General features: G+C 39.6%; 1 long non-coding RNA gene across 50 annotated transcripts in view; it reads right to left on the bottom strand.

Moving 5' to 3' along the window:
• LOC147369591 (uncharacterized) overlaps positions 1–23,007 on the bottom strand; it is a 676,540-nt gene extending 653,533 nt beyond the window's left edge. For 31 of the 50 annotated variants that reach the window (XR_015168516.1, XR_015168514.1, XR_015168513.1 and 28 more), the window contains exons 1-3: positions 22,856–23,007; positions 22,523–22,697; positions 18,778–18,903 (exon numbers count right to left, since the gene is read on the bottom strand). This is a non-coding gene — a long non-coding RNA (uncharacterized LOC147369591). Of the gene's footprint in view, positions 1–364; positions 4,791–5,616; positions 5,668–13,249; positions 14,950–18,777; positions 18,938–22,522; positions 22,698–22,855 lie in introns of those variants that run through there. The other 19 variants (XR_015168545.1, XR_015168543.1, XR_015168537.1 and 16 more) reach the window with 6 other exon arrangements.
• Between the last annotated feature and the right edge of the window lie 431 nt (positions 23,008–23,438).

Raw genomic sequence — 23,438 nt, 5'->3', positions numbered from 1 at the left:
GGTCATCCCAGTGCACCAGCCCCAAGCATCCTGTATCATGCATCGAACCTGGACTGGTGATTCATTTCACATATGATATTATATAAATTTCAATGCCATTCTCCCAAATCATCCCACCCTCGCCCTGTCCCACAGAGTCCAAAAGACTGTTCTATACATCTGAGTCTCTTTTGCTGTCTTGCATACAGGCTTATCGTTACCATCTTTCTAAATTCCATATATATGCATTAGTATACTGTATTGGTGTTTTTCTTTCTGGCTTACTTCACTCTGTATAATAGGCTCCAGTTTCATCCACCTCATTAGAACTGATTCAAATGTATTTTTTTTAATAGAATTTGTTAAATGTATTGTTTCTTCTTTATTTTACATAAACTTCCAAATCACTTTTAGAAAAATATACAAGAAAAAACAAGATACCCAAAACTCCAAGTCATAATTTAAAACTTTTAAGTTACACATAATTCCATAAATATACATAATATATAAAAACAAAGTCTCATTAAAGAAAACTTAATTCATTAAAAGTAAAACTAAAGTCTTCCTCCTTTGAACTTACCCAACCTTTACTATGAGTTTGATATAATCCTTTTTCATTTTAAAGATTTGTGAAAATGTGTGTGTAATTATATCTTTAAAAATTGTATGGTATATTAAGCTTTATATGTTTATTAATTAGTGTTATTCTATCTGATTTTTGAGAGATGATGTTTTGAGAATTGATCTGAGTAGATCAATTACTAGTAGATCAATTACTAGTAAATCAATACTACTAGTAATACTACTAGTGGTAGTAGCTGTTAGAGCCACTTTCTTCCTTTTGTAAATTCACAGTATTATTGTATGCATTTACCATGCTTTATCCATTCTTCTAATAATGACAATTGAGATTAACTCTAATTTCTTGCAACCTTAAGACTTTCTTGGAATCTTCTCTCAGTGATTATCAAGGATTATTATCAAGAATAACTAAATATCTGACATCATAAAAACATCCCACCCAAATGACTATACCATTTTACACTCCCCCAGGAATGGATTAGAGCACAGTGTACTCATACACAAGTGTCAAATTCCCTTTCCACAGTTTAATCATAAAGTATGTGACAAATGGGTTCCTTTCCCCTTCTATCAGCTATAAAGTTAGAAAGAAGATAATCCAACTTTGAAAGACAAAGGTGCCTCGGTGGTAAGGAATTCACCTATCAGTGCAGGAGACAGGGGTTCAACCCCTGATCCAGGAAGATCCCACATGCTATACACAACTACTGAGCCTGTGCTGTAGAGCCTGGGGGCCACAGCTACTGAAGTCAATGAGCCCCAGAACCTGTGCTTCACAGCAAGAGAAGCCACTGCAGTGAGAAGCCAGCACACCACCACTAGAGTAGCTCCCACACCCAAAACCTAGAGAAAAGCCCAGGAGCAGCTAAGACCCAGCACAGCCCAAATAAATAAGTAAATAAATATTTTCCTAAAAAAAGAAAGATAAAGGCACTAAACTACTGAATCCTGAAGTAGCTTTTGTTGTAAATTCCAAAAGTTCTTGAAAAATATCTCCCCACCAGAAAAAGACACCCAGACGTAAAAACACATACACTCCAAACATATCTTGTCTGATTTCAATAATCTACCCTGACTTTCCAGTTATCATGTCCTTGGGCCTTATTTTAGGAATTTGAATCTATTTCTTGTTCCCCAATCAATACGTCTGGTTCAGGGTGTATATTCTGTCACATATACTGGCCTACATAACCTGAAGATTTGGCTACCTGTCAAAAAGATTGCTTACTAAAGAGATCTACACAAAAATGAGGACTATGCCCTGACAAAATGTGTACACCTCTTTCCAATATATTCTTCAACTCACCTCTGGCACTAACTGTGCTGCCTGACTGAAGTCCTTGTCTTCCTCTTGCTATATCCATAGAGTCAAACACCAGAGATTTCCAAATTACCAAATTTAAACTTCAGACTGCATCAGGAACAATTTTGGGGGGATTCCACTGCAGATCAAACATCATCTTTCCACCTGTGCCCACCTCACTGAATCACATTTTTGCATGACATACTCACCTCTGTATAATTCATTGAGAACATCAGCCCAAATCTCTTTTTCTTTTGTTGGCTTAATGCAGGTTATAAACAAACAGCTGACTGTCTTCACTTTCCATTCAGCTGGTTTCTCCCTAAGTAGGTAGACCCAGCTTTTGATCGTTTATTTGCTATGAAATGATTTTGAAAAATGCCTTGCTATTTAATTCTGGCCTGCATGTTCCTCTCAGGTGTGCCAGGAGAAGGGCTGAACCAAAGCTGAAGCTGGGATTCAGAAAGAGCTGCTTTGGCAGGATAAGATAAATGTAGGCAGGTGGTTGGCAGAAAGGGATGCTACCCAGCTGTTTGAATGGAGAGGTGGGTAGGTCTGGCTGTCATCACCAGAGCTTGTTGGCTCTTGGTCAAAAAACTGGGTGGAATCTTAATACCAGAAAATACCAATCCAAGATATGAACTAAAGACACAGATTCTTGAGTGGGAGCCAGACATGGACTCCACTGAAGTCAATAGTCTGAGAAGGAGTCCACTTGCTCTGAAAGAAAAGAAAGGTGGGCAGAACTCCACTCATGACTACATTTATGGAATACTATTTTGATGAGTGGGGAAATGGGAAGATCACATCATGGCACAGTGGGAAGCATACAGGACATTAATGAACCTGAGTTCAAGCATCAGCTTTACCAGCTTCAACTTGGTCAGCATATTTTATTTCCCTTAAAAGCATTTTCTTCAACTATTGAATGTAAAAAATACTAGTTCTTAAACTTGTGGGGGAAAAAATTCAATGATAAATTGTATGCAGATGCTTTGTGAATGATATAATGTTTGCAAACTAATGTTAGCTGTTATTTGGCTCAAGCATAAATAATGGCCTTTTAAAATAGGGGTTCTAGAAAAAATAGTTCAGTTCAGTTGCTCAGTCATGTCTGACTCTGCAACCCCATGGACTGCAACACGCCAGGTCTCCCAGTCCATCACCAACTCCCAGAGCCTATTTAAATTCATGTCAATTGCGTCGGTGATACCATCCAACCATCTCATCCTCTGTCATCCCCTTCTCCTCCTGCCTCCAATCTTTCCCAGCATCAGGGTCTTTTCCAAAGAGTCAGTTCTTCGCATCAGGTGGCCAAATAATTGGGGTTTCAGCTTCAGCATCAGTCCTTCCAATGAATATTTAGGACTGATTTCCTTTAGGATGGACTGGTTTGATCTCCTTGCAGTCCAAAAACTAGACAGTTTAACAATAATTCCTAGAGATTTCAATATCCCATTTTCAATTATACATAAAACTACTAGACAGACCAGCAAGAAAATAGAAGACTTGGACAACACTACTATTAGTAACTAATCATCTATAGAGCAACTCCACTCAACAAAAGCAAAATACAATAAAAATTGGCCATCAATAACAGAAGAAATTTTTGAAAATTCACAACCATATGGTAAATAAATAACATATACCTAAATAACCAATGTATCAAAAAAGAAATTTAAAAGGGAAATTAGAAAGTACTTTCATAGGAATGCTAATGAAAACTTTAATGATTCGGGCTTCTCTGGTGACTGAGTGGCAAAGAATCTGTCTGCCAATGCAGGAAGACACAGGTTCAATCCCTGGTCCAGGAAGATCCCAGATGCCATGAGACAACGAGGCCTCTGACCCATAACTACCGAGCCCTCTCACTGCAGCTAGTGAAGCCTGCATGCCTACAGCCCATGCTCCACAACAAGAGAAACCACTGCAATGAGAAGCCCATGTAAGGCAACAAAGAGTAGCCCCTGTGCTCTGAAATTAGAGAAAGCTGACATGCAGCAACCAAGACGCAAGGCACCCATGAATAAATAAATATATCTTAAAAAATTAAATGATCAAAAAAAGCAATCCTCAGAGAGACATTTATAGCTGTAAAAAAACTCATTAAAAAAGTGACATCTCCATGTGACACTATATAGAAAACCCTAAAGTTTCCACCAAAAAAAAAAAAAAAAAAAACACCTAAAAATAGTAAATAAATTGAGTAAAATTGAAGTATACAATAATAATATGCAGAAATCTGTTGCTTTTTTATACACTAATAATAAACTATCAGGAAGAGAAATCAAGAAAACAATCCTGTTTAAAATTATATCAAAAAGAATAAAATATCTAGGAATAAAATTAAGCCAGAAGTAAAAGACCTATATTCTTAAACTATGAAACACTGATGAAGGAAATTGAAGACAATATGGAATATACATCAGTTCAGTTCAGTTCAGTCACTCAGTCATGTCCGACTCTTTGTGACCACGTGAATCGCACCACACCAGGCCTCCCTGTCCATCACCAACTCCTGGAGTTCACTCAGACTCACATCCATTGAGTCAGTGATGCCATCCAGCCATCTCATCCTCTGTCGTCCCCTTCACCTCCTGCCCCAAATCCCTCCCAGCATCAGAGTCTTTTCCAATGAGTCAACTCTTCACATGAGGTGGCCAAAGTACTGGAGTTTCAGCTTGAGCATCATTCCTTCCAAAGAAATCCCAGGGCTGATCTTCAGAATGGACTGGTTGGATCTCCTTGCAGTCCAGGGGACTCTCAAGAGTCTTCTCCAACACCATAGTTCAAAAGCATCAATTCTTCAGCACTTAGCCTTCTTCACAGTCCAACTCTCACATCCATACATGACCACAGGAAAAACCATAGCCTTGACTAGATGGACATACTCAGCCATAAAAAAAGAATGAAATTTTGCCGTTTGCTAAAACATGGATGGACCAAGAGTATTATGCTTATTGAAATAATAGAGCATATATATTTCTCTTACTTAATCACTTATATGTGTGATTAATCACTTTAAAAATAAAATGAATGTTTTTAACACATCAAAAAAATTCATAGATAAAGTGTAAAAACTAGAGGTTATCAATGGGGAGAGGGAAAGTGCAAGATAGAGTGGGAGATTAAAAGATACAACCTATTATGTACAAGAAGATAAGCAGCAAGGATATATTGCACAGCTCAGGGAAATATAGCCAGTAATTTTTAACAACTATAAATGGAGTATAATCATAAAAATATTTAATTACTATGTTGTACAGTACTATATCTGAAACTAATTTTATAAATCAATACTCTACTTCAATAAAGGAAAAACAGGAAAGAAAGGAGGAAGGGAAAGAAAGGAAGAAAGAGACATCTTGGCTACTGTGAATAATGTTGCAGTGTACAAGGTAATGCACTCATGTATCTCTTCAAGACAGCCAAGACATGAAAGCCAAATAAATATTGGCTGCATTGATTGATGGGTTAAAAAAACTGGCCCTAACTTAAACATATATTTTTATCATTTTTAAAAGATTTTTGATGAAGAGAGTCAAATTAGTAAACTTTCAAGAAACACAATGAGATTATTTTTTCTTCATCTTAATATTTATATATCCTTGATAATTAATAGATCTTAACTTGGAAACGGTAAGGATCTAACAGAAATAGAAAAGATTAGGAAGCGGTATCAAGAATACATAGAATAAATATACAAAAAAGTTCCTAATGACCCAGATAACCACAATGGTGTGGCCACTCACCTAGAGCCAGACATCCTGGAGTGTGAAGTCAAGTGGTCCTTAGGAAGATTACTATGAACAAAGATATTGGAGATGAAAGAATTCTAGCTAAGATATTTAAAATCCTAAAAGATGATGTTGTTAAAGTGTTGCACTCAATATGCCAACAAATTTGGGAAACTCAGCAGTGGTCACAGGACTGGAAAAAGTCAGTTTTCATTCCAATCCCAAAGAAGGGCAATGTCAAAGAATGTTCAAACTACCACACAATTGCACTCATTTCATATGCTAGCAAGGTTATGCACAAAATCCTTCAAGGTAGGCTTCACTAGTACATGAACTGAAAAATTCCAGATGACCAAGCTGGTTTTCAAAGAGGCAGAGGAACCAGAAATCAAATTGCCAACATTTATTGGATCATGGAGAAAGCAAGGGAGTTCTGGAAAAACATTTACTTCTGCTTCACTGCCTGTGCTAAACCCTATGACTGTGTGGATCACAACCAACTGTGGAAAATTCTTAAAGACGTGGGACTACCAGACCACCTCCTTACCTGTCTCCTGAGAAACCTGTATGCAGGTCAAGAAGCAGCAGAACCAGACATAGAAGAACTGACTGGTTCCAAATTAGGAAAGGCTGTATATTGTCACCCTGCTTATTTAACTTATATGCAGAGTATTAATACATCATACAAAATACCTAGTTGGGTGAATCACAAGCTGGAATCAAGGGAGAAATGTCAACAATCTCAGATGTGCAAATGATTTCACTCTAATGGCAGAAAGCAAAGAGGAACTAAAGAGTCCCTTGATGAAGGTGAAAGAATAGAGTGGAAAAGATGACTTGAAACTTAAGATTCAAAAAACTAAGATCATATCACCAGGTCTCATCACTTTATGGCAAATACAAAGAGAAAAAGTAGAAACAGTGACAGATTTTATTCTCTTGGGCTCCAAAATCACTGCAGACACTGACTGTAGCCATGAAATTAAAAGACACATGTTTCTTGGAAGGAAAGGTATAACAAACCTAAACAGTGTATTAAAAAGCAGAGACATCACTTTGCCAACAAAAGGTCCTTATTGTAAAAGCTATGGTTTTTCCAATAGTCATGTATTGATGTGAGATTTGGACCATAAAGAAGGCTGAGCACCAAAGAATTGATGCTTTTGAATTGTGGTGCTGGAGAAGACTCTTGAGAGAGTCCCTTGGATGGCAGCAAGATCAAACCAGACAATCCTAAAAGAAACCAACCCTTAATGTTTATTGGAAGAGCTGATTCTGAAGCTCCAATACTTTGGCCATCTGATACGAAGAGCCAAATCATTGGAAAAGACCCTGATGCTGGGAAATATTGAGGGCAGGAGGAGAAGGGGGCACAGAGGATGAGACAGTTGAGAGACAGATGAGACAGAGGGTGAGACCGACTCAATGGACATGAATTTGAGCCAACTCCAGGAGATAGTGAAGGACAGGAGAGCCTGGTGTGCAGCAGCCCATGGGGTCGCAAAGAGTTGGACACGACTGAGCAACTGAAAATAAAGACAAACTTGTATAACTCTCTGCAAATTAAAAACAGCATATTAAAAATGATGATGTAGGTATTTTTAAATAAAATAAACATTTTTAAAAATCAAAATGTGATATATGCAAACCATGACATATTATTCAGCCTTAAAATGAAAGAAATCATGCCATATGGAACAATACAGAGGAAGCTTGAGGATATTATGTTAAGTGAAATAAGCCAGTAACAGGACAGACACTGTGTGATTCCACTTGTATGAGATACAAAATTGGAGAATAAAATGGTGTCTTATTCTTCAAATAATGTCTTATTGTTCAAAGAAGATAGACTGTCTTTCTACTTGTAACTCAAAAGTAAGAAACTTCTATATATCTAAGACACATTGACCCTTCAACATTATCCTAAGAAAGCAGAAGTGTCATAGAACATATAGATGTTCGTAGACATTTGAGTAATAATGACTCAAAATGAGAAACCAGCAAGGTGTCTATAAACTGAAGAAACTGTGGTCCACAGATACTGGGGAATACTATTAAACAACACAAGGAAACACTACCAAAACACGCAACAACATAGGTAATTCTCACAGTATTATGCTGAGCAAAATATGCCAGACAAAAGACTCAATATTGTAGGATTCTATTAATATGAAACTCTAGAGAAGGCGAAAGTATAGTGACAGAAAGACCAGGTGTTGCAAGAGGCCCTGACACAGCAGTAAAGAATGCCTTTCAAAAGGTCCAGGAGAATTTTTTAAGATTAAAAATTGTTCTGAATTTTATGTGGTGTTAATTACATATCTATATCAAATTATCAAGTCTCATATGTAATAACTTTTGTGTTTATAAATTATACCTACATAAAACTGATTTTTAAAAACAGCAGAGAAAATATATTTATATTTACTCAAATATTTAAACCTAAGAGTCTATATTTAGGGCTTCCCTCCTGGCTCAGCAGTAAAGAATCCACTTGCCAATGCAGGAAACATGGATTTGATCTCTGGGTTGGGAAGATCCCTTGGAGAAGGAAATGGCAACCCACTCCAGTATTCTTGCCTGGGAAATCCCATGGACAGAGACACATCAGATCAGATCAGATCAGTCGCTCAGTCGTGTCGGACTCTTTGCGACCCCATGAATCGCAGCACTCCAGGCCTCCCTGTCCATCACCAACTCCCAGAGTTCACCCAGACTCACGTCCATCAAGTCAGTGATGCCATCCAGCCATCCAATCCTCTGTCGTCCCCTTCTCCTCCTGCCCCCAATCCCTCCCAGCATCAGAGTCTTTTCCAATGAGTCAACTCTTCGCATGAGGTGGCCAAAGTTCTGGAGTTTCAGCTTTAGCATCATTCCTTCCAAAGAAATCCCAGGACTGATCTCCTTCAGAATGGACTGGTTGGATCTCCTTGCAGTCCAAGGGACTCTCAAGAGTCTTCTCCAACACTACAGTTCAAAAGCATCAATTCTTTGGCGCTCAGCCTTCTTCACAGTCCAACTCTCACATCCATACATGACCACAGGAAAAACCATAGCCTTGACTAGACAAACGACACATAGTGGGCTACATTCCATGGCCTCGCAAAAGAGTCAGATACAACTAGAGAGTTAACAACAAAGAAAAAAAAATATTCTGAAAAGAGTGAGGGAAAATTATTAAAGATGCATGCTGCTGCTGCTGCTGCTGCTAAGTCGCTTCAGTCGTGTCCGACTCTGTGCCACCCCAAAGACGGCCGCCCACCAGGCTCCCTCGTCCCTGAGATTCTCCAGGCAAGAACACTGGAGTGGGTTGCCATTTCCTTTTCCAATGCATGGAAGTGAAAAGTGAAAGTGAATTCGCTCAGTCATGCCTGGCTCTTAGCAACCCCAGGGTCTGCAGCCCACCAGGCTTCTCTGTCCATGGGATTTTCCGGCAAGAGTACTGGAGTAGGGTGCCATTGTCTTCTCTGATTAAAGATGCATAAATAGTGAAAAAAATGCTCTTAACATACCAAAAAGTTAATAAAGGAAAACTAAGAATATTCATTGTACTACTCAAAAACCCATTTTCAGCTAAACTGGAGTAGGTCAAAATCATGTACTCTTAAGAAAAATATATTCATCTTTTGAAAAATAGTGACATGGATTATAAAGGATTTATTGCAAAATTATAAAAGAAAACATGTTTTTTGCAACCTCAAAACATTTAGCCAATTTATTCAACTATTTTGTCAGTGAAGTTGTTGGTACTATTCATAGACAATGGTCAGGTGAGCAAGAGCAACTCTGAACAACATTCTGGCATCATAGGAATGTCGATTGTACAATATTTTTACAAAACTGCATAGTACAGAACTATGGGGACTTACGCTATCATCATTAGTAAAAACCAGGTGCTAATTAAATCAACATTCATGCTACAATGACTGTAAAAGTTGTGGAAACTGGAAGTAGGGTAGAGTTAGAAATAGATAGCAAACACATACAAAATTATCCAGTACAGTCAGCACTCATCAAATGTTTAATGAATGGAATTAAGTCCAGTCAATGAGATAAGCCATGTACATAAATGTGTGTATATATATGTAAAGACCTATATTATAAATGTATATATATGCCAATGATATCAGACATAAATACAAATATATGACATATATATGTGTATGCTGCCAAGTCGCTTCAGTCGTGTCCAACTCTGTGTGACCCCATAGATGGCAGCCCACCAGGCTCCCCCGTCCCTGGGATTCTCCAGACAAGAACACTGGAGTGGGTTGCCATTTCCTTCTCCAATGCATGAAAGTGAAAAGTGAAAGTGAAGTCGTTCAGTCGTGTCCAACCCTCAGCGACCCCATGGACTGCAGCCTTCCAGGCTCCTCCTTCCATGGGATTTTCCAGGCAAGAGTACTGGAGTGGGGTGCCACTGCCTTCTCCAAATATATGTGTGTATATATATATATATTTTTCTTTTTTAATGCAGCAATTTGAGTTAGACCAGAAATGCTTGTCTAGTGCAAGTGGGATTCAAGCTGGCCTTGAAGAACTCATACTCTTTAAATATGTAAGTAGAAAGGAAGAAGACAAAGGAACATTGTAAACCAATACCCACTGGAGAACTGGCATTGCATGGTCAGGGTACAATAGCATCTTAAACTCTCTTCACTTACACAACAGGAGAGGTCTCAAGCTGGCCTTGAGTAGAAGGACACATTAGCTGTCAGGACTCCATTCTCCATGGTTAGGATATAACTACAGGTAGGCTGGGAGGCCACTCCTGGTCCTTTCCCCATAGCCAATCCCTTCATTCTGGGTATTAGAATTAGCCTCAGAATTCTCACTCAGAGAAGAGGCACCCATAAAATTGAGCCTTAAAAATAATTCATGAACTACAGTCCTTACATCTTATATGTCCTGGGGATTACCTAGAATAAACAGATAAAGCTGATCTACAGTAATATAAGTAATATTATTCTTTTAATGAAGTCCAAAGACTGCAGGGGGAAATGCTATGTATCATCTCAAGCTCCTTACAAAGGGATATATGTCACGGCAAATCACCAACTACCTCTGGGCTTCCCAGGTGGCACAGTTGTAAAGAATCTGCCTGCCCATGCAAGAGACACAAGAGACATGGGTTCAATCCCTGGGTTGAGAAGATTCCCTAGAGAAGGAAATGACAACCCTCTCTGGTAGTCTTGCCTGGAGAATTCCATAAACAGAGGAGCTTGGCAGGCTACAGTCTATGGGATCTCAAAGTGTTAGACACGACTGAAGCGACTGAGCACCTGCACCAGCTGCTTCATCCTCCCACACACATCAAGAAGGGTGGCTTTTGGTGTCAAACTTTTCCAGAGTTGTGCATTCTGTATGATATTCATGGAAAACATCTTTAGCCCTTTTCTTACACTCAGATTTTTGGTGAGAGAATACTGAACTTCCTACCTTTGAAGACTCCAAACTGTCTAACTTTTATGGCACATCAGAGTCCAGTTTCCCTTCAGGGCCCTGAAAGGCTTTCAGCAGCAAAGATAAGAAGGATCAGTGAGAAGGTCTTAAAAAAATTTGCAGCACTAATGAAATAAACAAAAGGCTTATTAGCATATGTCTGGGCATTCACTTTATTAGCCCTTAGTTTTCAAACACCTCAAGACGAGGGGAAGCTGGGAGAAAATTCTATAAGGCTTTAGCTTACCTATGTGGTTTTCGTCATTGTTTGTTATCAAAAAGCCTCTATCACCTCAACACAGGTTAACTCATGTATCCTGAAGGAGCCCCTCCTAAGCCCTTCCTAAACAGTAAGAACACTGCTGGGGATTTCATATCCCTAGAACTCTTCATAGCTTTCAGATACAAAAACTGGTTGATCTCAGTGTCTGTCTTCAAACAGAGCATAGCAGACACATAAGTCAGCACTGGGCTGGGAAGCAGAGCACTAACAGTCTTAGTTTCAGCAGGTGATGTGAGAGCACAGGCAAGTCAGAGCAGGAGGAAAGTGTGAAACAGCGAAGACTTGGAAAAGGAAGTGCTATCTGAGGTGAGCCTTGCAGAGCCTTACTGCAGGTAAGGTAGCCAAAGAAAGAATCAAAGAAGAGGGAGGAGGAACTAAATTGGACAGAAGAAACAGCATGTGAAAGTGCAGGTGGCAATGGAGAACCTCCTGCATTTAGGAAGATTCGGGAGTTCTGGGAGCCAAAATTGTAACTGCAAGGAGAGGGCTGGGAGACAAAAAGCCTGGTGGGCAATGACCATTCATGGAAGGAGGGAGTATGAAAGAAGGAACAAGTTGGGAGGAAGACGGGCAGCATAGGGAATGTGAAGAGTTCAGTATCAATAGACATCATTTAGCAACATTATTTGAATATAAAACATCTTTCCTGAGGCAACACTTAGTATTCCATTTGTTCTATAAAGAAATAACTTTTTAATTTCCTTCAGGCTATTGGTTTGGACATCTTAGAAGTATTAAATTCACTGAAAAGGATAAGCACAGCATGGGCCTGTTATTCTAAATCTCCTATTCTACTCATATTGGCAAGCTGTTTCACAACCATGTTGACTTTTAAGAAATAATTATGAACTATTCCTCATGGGGTTTGTTAACTGAATTATTGAGTGGTGCTGCATGCAAAGGTCAAAAGCAGGATTTTCTATGCATGGTATACACTCATTTCCATTTCTTGAACAGGACAGAATTATTTAGGTGTCTATTACTACAACAGGAACCTACCAAGGAGATTATTTAAAACCTTTAAATAAAAAATAATCATTCAGGCCAGCAGATCCACATGGGAAACTAATACTCATGTCTGCTGCTGCTGCTGCTGCTAAGTCACTTCAGTCGTATAGACAGCATAGACAGCATAGACAGCAGCCCACCAGGCTCTGCCATCCCTGGGATTCTCCAGGCAAGAATACTGGAGTGGGTTGCCATTTCCTTCTCCATTGCATGAAAGTGAAAAGTGAAAGTGAAGTCGCTCAGTCGAGACCGACTCGTAGTGACCCCATGGAATGCAGCCCACCAGGCTCCTCCATCCATGGGATTTTCTAGGCAAGAGTACTGGAGTGGCTTGCCATTGTCTTCACCGATACTCATGTCTACATTTCCCCAAAACACAAAAGCACACAGTGGAAAAGTAATTGTTGTAAAACCATGGGACTGTTGAGAATGTGGAACAAAACCCACATTATCAGAAATTATAAGGTATTGTTACTGTAGTTTGATGCACTGAATTTAGTAAGAAATGAGAAAGATACACAACTCGTAAGATAAAGCTTTGTTTGTAGTTCACTGAACACACAGTCACAAGAGCAGCTAGGCATCATGCATAAAAGTAAGGTCAAATGTGCAAAAGATCCAAACTAATCATCATTTCCCAAGCTGAGATCATTTTGCACAGCTTTTAGAGAAAAACTGGTCTCAATTTGTTAATTTTTTAAACAAAAATGTGAAGCTGCACAAGTTTTTGAATTTGTCTTAAATTTGTCTGAATAAATACAACCCCTCCAACATATGTACAACATTTTGCAATGTCAGATGTTGCTTCCAGCTGCAAGAAAATATATTCTTTATGCTCCTTTATGCTCTAAGCAACTTAGAATGCTTACATCCGTCACAAGAGTTGCTTCATGTAGAGTCCAGCATCCAAGTGGTGATTGTTTCTACACACTGTTGCACTATATAAAAGATAGCACTGCCAAGTACCTAAGGACTGGCTTTGCATGTGGGGGTGCAACATTTCAACAGTCTTTATTATTCATACCAATCTGGCTTTAGTTCACCTTCCATAGACACTCCAGATTCAATTTTCTTCATTATCATTATAGAACTTGATGAATAAGTGGCACATCTGCTCATGAAGTAGTTTATTATTTGTTCTGATAAGGTTTGAGATGAATAGAAAAATAACTACAGAGGAGACAAATGCACCCAGATTTATGCCCATTGTGAAATGCAAGACTAGCCTCACTTTCTTTGAAAATCCATAGATCTCCCCACTCCAGTGAATGGGGAATTATTACCTAATGAGTTGGTGCAATTTCCCATGGGGGGAAGAATGCAAAGCAGACAGGAATCAAACCAAAGCAAATGCATACAAACCTGGCATGTGACAAGAGCCTAATGAAGACCTTATATTGTTCAATTCAATTTCCAGCCCATCCTTCTAAAAGATAATTTGAAGATCTGTAAATATTTTCCCAACAATCCCATATCAGATATTTCTCATACAAAACAAGACTGTATAAATAAACCTGCTGTTGATGAAGACATTAACATGTAACAGATGTGCCAGTCACATGGGGTTTACAACCAATCTATTCTATGACTATTAGGCTTGTGGGATCCATCCATGTTGAGACTAGCATCAGGTCTCTGCAGTGTGAAGAGCTCCTACCACTCCTGAACTAGCTCTCCCAGGCCAATGTTCGTGCACTTTTTGGCAGTATAACTTGACTATACCTCCCATTTGCCATAATCCAGCTATATAGCTTAGTGAAGCTGAGGGGCTAGATATGTATGAACAGGTTCACCTCTGCCAACAACAAACAAAATAGCAACAGCCATAACAATTAAAAAAAAATAAAACTACTCAGACTTTAATGTACACAATCAAATCACCTGAGAATCTTGTTTAAATGAAGATTCTGATTCAGTAGGTCTAGAGTGGGGCCTAAGAACACATTTACAGTAAGATCCCAAATTTGTACTTGCTGCTGGCTCTTGGAAGATACCAGCATAGAGGCAGAATTATGATGTTTAATAATAGAAGCCACCTGTGGCTATTGGGCATTCAAATGAAGCCCCCCAAAAGAGATGTGCTATGAGTACAAAATACACATCAGATTTAAAAGATTTACCATGAAAAAGTTAGTGAAAGTGTAAGTCGCTCAGTTGTGTCCAACTCTTTGGGACCCCATGCAATTCTCCAGGCCAGAATACTGGAGTGGGTTATCTTTCCCTTCTCCGGGGATCTTCCCAACCCAGGTATCGAACCCAGGTCTCCCGCATTGCAGGCAGACTCCTTACCAGCTGAGCCACAAGGGAAACCCAAGAGAATAGTGTGTGCCTATGCTGGGAGGGATTGGGGGCAGGAGGAGAAGAGGACGACAGAGGATGAGATAGCTGGATGGCATCGCTGACTCAATGGACGTGAGTCTCAGTGAACTCCGGGAGTTGGTGATGGACAGGGAGGCCTGGCGTGCTGCGATTCATGGGGTCGCAAAGAGTCAGACACAACTGAGCGACTGATCTGATCTGATCCATTCTCCAGTGGATCTTCCCAACCCAGGAATCGAACTGGGGTCTCCTGCATTGCAGGCAGATTCTTTACCAACTGAGCTATCAGGGAAGCCCTAAAAAAAGTTAAACAGGTCATTAAAAATTTTGTATTGATTAAATACTGGAAATTTTAGATCTATTAAGTTAAATAAAACATCAAAAATTAAACACTGAAAAGATATTTTAGATATAATGAATTAAATAAAACCTTATCAAAATGAATTTCGTTTTTCTTTTTTAAATGAGACAGCTATAAATTTTAAAATTACATATGTGATGTACAGCAAAAAAAAAATCTCTATTTTTCAACATACTAAGATGGCCAAAGTGCACGTGTGTGTACAAATATATGTATATATACACATATACACACACATTAGATAGAAATGACAAAAATCTATATATATGGGATACACATATATCTTGCCACACCTGATAAAGAATCTCTTTACTTGCCTTTGTGAATGGGAAATAACTCTATTATCGCCTCGAAACAAGTGATGAATCTATTAAAATGTTTTCAACTATTAGGAATCAAACTATTTATCACACTAAGGGAAATGAGTAAAATAAGATTAGATTCTGGAGTGCTCCGTTTAGAGATTCTAACTTCATTTCAATTCTCTTAGCTCTGGTTCAATGTTCAGTCAAAATGACCCACTAACAACTGAAAAAAAAAAAAAATCCAGAGAAAGAAGAGATGATCACCTCCTGAAGTCTCTATTTTAAGGAAACTTTTCCAGAAATTTACTCTCATTTCCACATTCCAAACTAAGTCAGACTCCCAATTCTAAACTAATCTCTGCAGCCTAAAAACTGACATATTCTCATTACAATAGACACAATGCCCCAAATCACTGGTAAGAGCAATGGTTTGAACAAATCCTGGCCCACCCCCAGGAAAGTGAAGTCGACCCTTCACAGGTCAAGAAGTAGGATGGAGGAGGAAGAACTCATTGCCAACCAAGGAATGTGGAACCCCACTCCTGACTTAAGGTGTAGAGGACTTCTTTTTTTTTGTTTGTTGGTTTGTTTTGGCTACACTGGGTCTTCGTTGCAGTTCATGGGCTTCTCTAGTTGTGGTGCTCAAGGGCTTATTTTGCCCCATGGCATGTGCTATCTTAGTTTCCCAGTCGGGGATCAAACCTGCACCCCCGGAACTGGAAGGCAGATTCTTAACCACTGGACCACCAGGGAAGTCCCTACATAGAGGATTATTATTTGGGGAAAATTACACCTGAGAGGGGTGAATGTTTTTAAATCCCCCAAATACATGAAAAAAGTTTAAAATAGCACTCAGAATTCACTTAGTAGTAAAATACTGGTGACTTTTCCTCTAGACATTTCTTTAGGCATCAGTTCAGTTCAGTTCAGTCGCTCTGTCCATCGAGTCAGTGATGCCATCCAGCCATCTCATCCTCTGTCGTCCCCTTCTCCTCCTGCCCCCAATCCCTCCCAGCATCAGGGTATTTTCCAATGAGTCAACTCTTCGCATGAAGTAGCCAAAGTACTGGAGTTTCAGCTTCAGCATCAGTCCTTCCAAAGAACACCCAGGACTGATCTCCTTTAGAATGGACTGGTTGGATCTCCTTGCAGTTCAAGGGACTCTCAAGAGTCTTCTCCAAAACCACAGTTCAAAAGCATCAATTCTTCTGCACTCAGCCTGCTTCACAGTCCAACTCTCACATCCATACATAACCACTGCAAAAACCATAGCCTTGACTAGACGGACCTTTGTTGGCAAAGTAATATCTCTGCTTTTCAAGATGTTATCTAGGTTGGTCATAACTTTCCTTCCAAGGAGTAAGCGTCTTTTAATTTCATGGCTGCAATCACCATCTGCAGTGATTTTGGAGCCCAAAAATATAAAGTCAGCCACTGTTTCCACTGTTTCCCCATCTATTTGCCATGAAGTGATGGGACCAGATGCCATGATCTTAGTTTTCTGAATGTTGAACTTTAAGCCAACTTTTCCACTCTCCTCTTTCACTTTTATCAAGAGGCTTTTGAGTTCCTCTTCACTTTCTGCCATAAGAATGGTGTCATCTGCATACCTGAGGTTATTGATATTTCTCCCGGCAATCTTGATTCCAGCTTGTGCTTCTTCCAGCCCAGTGTTTCTCATGATATACTCTGCATAGAAGTTAAATAAGCAGGGTGACAATATACAGCCTTGATGAACTCCTTTTCCTATTTGGAACCAGTCTGTTGTTCCTTGTTCAGTTCTAACTGTTGCTTCCTGATCTGCATATAGGTTTCTCAAGAGGCAGGTCAGGTGGTCTGGTATTCCCATCTTTTTCAGAAATTTCCAGTTTATTGTGATAACACACTCAACTTTAACCCTTTTTTCTCCTATACAATCTGCTGTAGACATTTTTAATGCTAACACATTTAAGTCAATATAATCATTTTTGGCCAGCTATAAATATTCCATTCCATATATATATATATATATATATATATATATGTAATTCAGAACTTTCTAATCAGTGTACTATGCCTGGGCTTCAGACATACCTTCAGATTTTGGTCTGCTAGGTCCTAAGAGCAGACTTTTTGGAGGGAATGATGCTGAAGCTGAAACTCCAGTACTTTGGCCACCTCATGAGAAGAGTTGACTCATTGGAAAAGACTCTGATGCTGGGAGGGATTGGGGGCAGGAGGAGAAGGGGACGACAGAGGATGAGATGGCTGGATGGCATCACCGATTTCATGGACGTGAGTCTGAGTGAAGTCCGGGAGTTGGTGATGGACAGGGAGGCCTGGCGTTCTGCGATTCATGGGGTCGCGAAGAGTTGGACACGACTGAGCGACTGAACTAAACTGAACTGAGGTCCTAAGAGCAGGTATTATAGGAAGAACCAGGGACTCTCAAAATTCATCTGCATTAGCCCTATTTTCTGATGGCCCTCCTAAGTCATAAGTTTTGTGAAACATAGGCACTATTTTTGGATAGTTATGCTCTTTCCAAACTTTCATTATTAGAAGCAAATCATTATAAACAATATTAGCCATATACTTTCTCAGCTGAGGGATCTGATAATAGAAATTTAGACCCTTGTATTTTCAGCAGGTTTATAAAGGCTGCAAGAAAAAGACATGTGTAGAATTTTATTATAGAGATATGTGGAAATATAGAGAAATAGTGATTATATCTCCATCAGCTCCATTGTCTTCCTTCCTAGGCCTATGAAATTCTCAATGCAGCAAGCATCACAAAGAATAGTGATTTTGTCATTTGACACCACTTGGGATAACAATTAGAATATAAGTGACCTATTTCACTAGGTTCATTGGTATTTATACTTCCTAAAATAATAAAATAGTTATTGTGAAACTAAGAAAAAGGCTAATATTAAGTTTGCATATGGTTGCTTTGAGCCAGTATTTGATCCAAGGTACAGGGAGCTCAGTTGGTAGAGAATCTACCTTCAATGCAGGAGACTGGGGTTCGATCCCTGGGTTGGGAAGATCCTTTGGAGGAAAAAATGGCAACCCACTCCAGTATTCTTGCCTGGAAACCTCATGGATAGAGGAGCCTACAGTCCATGGGATTTCAAGAGTCAGATAGAATTTAGGGTCTAAACTACCACCACCTCCAGAAGGGGTTTCATTTAAATTTCCCACTGCTGTTTGTGTGTTTGAATGTACATATGCAAGAAGAGAAAAAAAAAAGACAGGGAAGCAGACAAAAAATTCTGAGAAGCAGTATTTTCTAATGAATTTGGCTAAAGTTTAAAAAATTAAATTAGAAACCTAGAGTAGCAGTCTTCCAAAAGTAGGTTTTAGGAGCCCAACTTTACAACAAAAGATAAATGAGGCTCACAGAATAACAAAACTTGAAAGTTTTCAGAGCAATCATTGACTCAAAATCTTGTTTCTTTTTTTAAGCCAGCACTAACCTCCAGGGGCTTCGCAGGTGGCTCAGTGGCAAAGAATCTGATTGCCAGGCAGGAAATGCAGGTTCAATCCGTGGGTAGGGAAGATCCACTGGAGAAGGAAATGGCAATCCACTCCAATATTCTTGCCTGGGAAATCCCATGGACAGAAGAGCCTGATGAGCTACAGTCCATGGGGTGGCAAAGAATTGGACAGGACTCAGTGACCAAACAATAACAACCACATTCAGTGTGATGAAAGTACCAGAGCCACAGCAGTATGGGACAATCACAACCAATTCCCAAAATAGACCTCTATGAGACAATGGCTACTTTAATGATCACCCACTGACAATCTAAGTTCTGGGTAGATATTTGCCAAGAATGTGCATGAGATGCATAAGTAGCTCAGCACTATGTACTATCCAGCCTAGTTCTTTCATAGGGTTTATCATTCGCATACAATATACAGACATAGAATCAACGGGGTCAATGACAGCTTGATGTTAAATTCTGTAGAAATTGATAAATAAGCTATGAAGTTGTGATGACTTATTGGGATGATTAAAATATAATTTTACGCATCATTGGTTTGAGCAAAATAGATTCTGCTTCTAAAAGGAGCCCATAATATGCATTCTGCTTGAAAAAAACAATCAGAGCTTTGTGTCTAATGTTAAATATATTCATGTGAAAAATAGATCTTAGATGAGCAAAACATGCAGAATAGAGACATGCATCAATACTCATTTTCTCCTGCATATATTGTCAGCCACTTGTTTTCCGAATCAACAAAATGGTCCAGATCTGAACTGGCTCCATAGGTAAACTTTCAAGTACATTTTCTTCCATAAATATTGTTTTAGGTCATACCCTGCGCATACAACAAGGATGCAAGATGCATATGCCCCCTGCCTTCAAAGAGAATGAAGTCTAGAGAGAGAAAAACAGGTAAATAGGCAATTACTACAGAGTATAATGGGCTTCCCAGGTGGCTCAGTGAGAATCCACTTGCCAATGTAGGAGATGCAGGAGACACAGGTTCAATCCCTAAGTAGGGAAGATCCCCTGGAGAAGGAAATGACAACCCACTCCAGTATTCTTGCCTGGGAAATCCCATGGATAGAGGAGCCTGGCTAGCTATAGTCCACAGGACCGCAAAGAGACACAACTGAGCACACGCACAGTGTAACAGGATGTCTGGCTGAAGAAGCAAGCATGGTGGCCTCTAACCTAGACTGGGGGGTATAGCATCTTATCTGATCTGATGAAAGACTTAGGAGACGGATGGTCTGTTAAGGAGTACAGTATGTGAAAAGCTCAGGAGATTACAGAAAATAGATATTCAGGGAACTGCCAATATCCAGACATGGGTAAACACGAAGTCTACACGGGAAATGGTATAAGAAGAGGTTAGAGAATCAAGCTGTAAACAAGAAGCCCATTACATTTATTTGAATTTAAAATAATCAATTTAAATAAAAATTTAAAAAATCATTATTTATTTGAAATCCAACTATAACTGGGTGTCCTACATTTTTATTTGTGTACTGTGGCAAACTTAACAGGCAGCCACTAAAGAAGTCTAACCAGGGAAATGAGAGGATGTAATTCGAACTTTGGGAAGATACTACTGAGTGTGATACAGAAAACATATCCATTCGTTCATTCACCTTTGACTGGATTGTTGAACAGCCATCTTACATACTAGACAAAGCTTTAGATTAAAAAAACACACACACACAGGATACCAAAACAAAGAGCAGTGCCTCCTGAGTAGCAACCTCCCTGTTTCTGCCAACTAATTCCTTCTGTACTGATACTTAAGAGGTAACAGACCGACTATGGAGTAGAGTCACTTTGACTATGGAGCCAGAGCGCCTGGATTCATCCTTATGCTCCCTTTATTCATGAACTGTGTGACAATGAACACAATATTCAGCCTCTATGTGTCTGAGGGTGTGAAGTCGCAGTATAATACCACTTTATGCAAACTGTGACCAAATGACAAATATATGAAAAGTCAGACACGGGAAAAAATGCCAGGAAAGCATCAACTCTTATTATTATCATCGACAATTTTTTTTTTCAAGTAGAATCAGTGTAACTTAAACTTAAGTAAAATAAATAGAAAACTAAATTTTGCTACCATGAACATAAAGTAATTTTAAAAATAAATACAACAGCAAACAATCATACAGGATTTATTATTTTATAAAATGACCATAAAACCTATTTTTAAAATATAACTGTCATATCTTATAGAAGACAAAAGTGAGGCTCTGAAGGGGAAAGATTTGTCCTGAAGTCATAGGGTGACTTAAATACAGAGCTGGGAATTTATGTTCATTAATAAATGCAGAGGTTTCTCTATTATATATATATGGTTGCCCTACCACATGCCTCTAATATACACACCCACAAAGCTGTGTAGCCTTGAGCCGCCAATGATGTTAAAAATCTTTTTAACTCCAGTCTCACTACCTAGTTTCCTGTCTCCGAAACACACACACATACACCACTACATCTACAAATCATTATGTCTCTCTGGCTTCCCATTTCTGAAACACACATACATACACACACACACACATACCATTACATCTATAAATCCTTATATCTCTGGCAGGATCCCAGGTTCCAAGACCTTTCTTAGCATTGGATCCCTTTCTCTTTTTACTTCCCTTAGTGCTTCTCTTTTTTACTCCCTCTTTCATTCCTCTTTAGCTTTTTCTTCTCCTGAACCTCTGAGGGCAAGGAAGGTAGGAAGCAGGCTTACTCAGGAGGCTTAATGCAAAGACAGACAAATGTTGCAACTTCTGAAATCAAAATATTTGCTCACATACCACCTAAAATTACTCTGCCTGACACATTTCAGAAACCTCTGCCACAAAGAATTCTGTCCTGAAATAAAGGGGAAAAAAAAAAAAGCAAAAACAAACAAGGTGAACAGCTGAAGCCCTAGTCGGCTGACACTGAGAAAGCACCATCTCTCCCAGCAGCCAATGCTGAAGGCCAAGGACAAAGCTTTTATTCTTCCCTGGCAAGTCTTTTCACATGCAGTGATGATTTATGAACATGCAGAATAAACAAAGTCCTAATGATGCCACCGCATTTGCCTAGCACCGTTTGCCTTCCCATATTTATTTGCTAGATTTTACAAGTCAAGGCGGCCCTCATAATGATTTTGATAAAACAATGTGATTCATACCTGGATGGCTGCAGAGAACATTTAAAATACAAAATCCATTTAGTACCGATTAGCCTTAGAACATTATTTATGTAATATGTCACAATGGCAGATATTAGAAAGAACATTTTTCTCTTTCCTTTGCAACAGTTTATCAATCACCCTTGCTTCTGACAAGCCCTTAGGAGAAGAACATTTATCAGCGTATATCAGAAGACGCTAAAAATAAAAGCTGAAGCGAGTTTTATAAGGAGAACACCGGCTGATTGCAAAAACTTGAGAAATGCCTGTTTAGTGGCCACATCACTGCAGGCAACAGAAGGCAAGCTTGCCGAGATACACTGGGAGTGCTCTTAAGCAGCCGGAAGAACCCTTCTGGAGCCTTCTTAAAACTTGTAAAGTGCAGAGTTGAAGGAGTTACACAATACAATGATTAACACTTGGCTTCCAACAAGACACAGGAAATGCATCGATAATTCCGGGCTTTTCAAACTTGCAAATGTCAGAGAATTCAGATTACCCAGGAGTCAAACAAGTAATAAAAGCCTCACACGAGGTTTGATAATATTTAGTACTTACACAATATGGTTCTATTTATCTCGAAAACGGGGCGGGAAACTCTCTTCACATTGAGAGCAGCAACCTGGACGTCCTAGAGCTCACTCCGCGTTTCCTCTCCGCAAGTCCTCTCATTCCCTTAAGGCCTCTACTCCACGTTTGGCAGCAAGCGTTTTCTGGCCTGGCCTCCAGGAGCCTAAAAACAAAGCTTCTCAGTACTGGCAGCATATTAAAATTACTTGGGAAGCTTTTAAAAAAAGAAATACTAAACCGCACCCAAAGCTATCTAAATAATGCCGTCAAGTGGTGTGCGGCTCGCAAACCAGCCCCCATACACAGAGAACAAGGACAGACCTAAGAAAGACGTAGTCAATCCAGACTGCGAGACGGCAGTTCTGAGAAACAGGGAACTTCACAAACAAGGCCCATCTGCGACGCCACAAGACACGAGATCTCCACACCTACCCCCAGTCTTCCAAGTTTATACTGATTGCTTAAGGGGTTTCAGGCCTGCATGCCCCAGGTGATTTCAATAGCCCAGTGCTCCCTACAGGCTGCTTCCTTGCAAAGGGACTTGGGAGTGGTGGGCGGAGCTTACATTCCAAGGATGGAGCAGGTCTGGGGAGCTTCTGTGGGTCAGCCTCAGGGGCAACAGGCAGGTCCAACCTCTCTAGGATCTCCCCCAACATTTTACTCCTTGCAACCAGCTCTCATAATTTTTCACCCCTCTGAGTGGTCAGCATGGGCTTTCATTAGCTTGGAGGTGGCTCCTGTGACCACTACCTGGCTGCATTGGAGGTGGAGGCCACAGCAATTGTGTAGGCACAAATAAGAGAAAATCCAGATTATAATAATAATTCCCAAGATAAATAACTGCCCCCTTCCCCCCGCCCTCCACCACCAAGAGCCCTGTGATTGGAATCATTGACTTAGGAGG

Source organism: Bos grunniens, chromosome 7 (assembly GCF_055505025.1).
Source record: "Bos grunniens cultivar Pamir isolate PY7600 chromosome 7, Bosgru_T2T1.0, whole genome shotgun sequence".
Lineage (NCBI taxonomy): Eukaryota > Metazoa > Chordata > Mammalia > Artiodactyla > Bovidae > Bos > Bos grunniens.
This window is presented reverse-complemented; position numbering and strand designations above follow the sequence as displayed.